This window comes from Sinocyclocheilus rhinocerous, unplaced genomic scaffold (assembly GCF_001515625.1).
Source record: "Sinocyclocheilus rhinocerous isolate Xijiao unplaced genomic scaffold, SAMN03320098_v1.1 scaffold2167, whole genome shotgun sequence".
Lineage (NCBI taxonomy): Eukaryota > Metazoa > Chordata > Actinopteri > Cypriniformes > Cyprinidae > Sinocyclocheilus > Sinocyclocheilus rhinocerous.
Window position 1 is genome coordinate 57,566 of NW_015638937.1, and position 401 is coordinate 57,966.

Genomic DNA, 401 nt, shown 5'->3' on the forward strand with positions numbered 1-401 from the left:
AGTGGCTATAGCATTTCTGTCCTAAAGAAATGGCCAAATATTAAAGATTAAGTGGACGTTTGAATTAAATGGTGCTTGGTTAATATTAAACAAGGATTAGATCGCACAGCTCGCACAGTAAACAATCATCAGGCCGTTGGCGCCCTCTGCAGGCCTTTGTTGTAATGCGTACTGTACATTCTGTACATTAGTTATAATACATTATGTATTTTAACAATTTTGTTCAATAAAACCATATGATTTCTTGCTTTTGATACTTTATTTGAACTAATTATTATTGCCTCATTGCTATTATATATGTATTTTAAGTAAATTTAAAGGCTATTGTTCACTTACATATTTTTATTACCACAAAAAAAATAATTATTAATTATATTTTATTATTAGTAGACCAGAACACG

The 401-nt window shown here is 29.4% G+C and overlaps 1 protein-coding gene across 1 annotated transcript in view; it reads right to left on the bottom strand.

Annotated features, from left to right (window-relative positions):
- dlg4b (discs, large homolog 4b (Drosophila)) overlaps positions 1-401 on the bottom strand; it is a 38,267-nt gene that overhangs the window by 1,485 nt on the left and 36,381 nt on the right. The window lies entirely within an intron of this gene.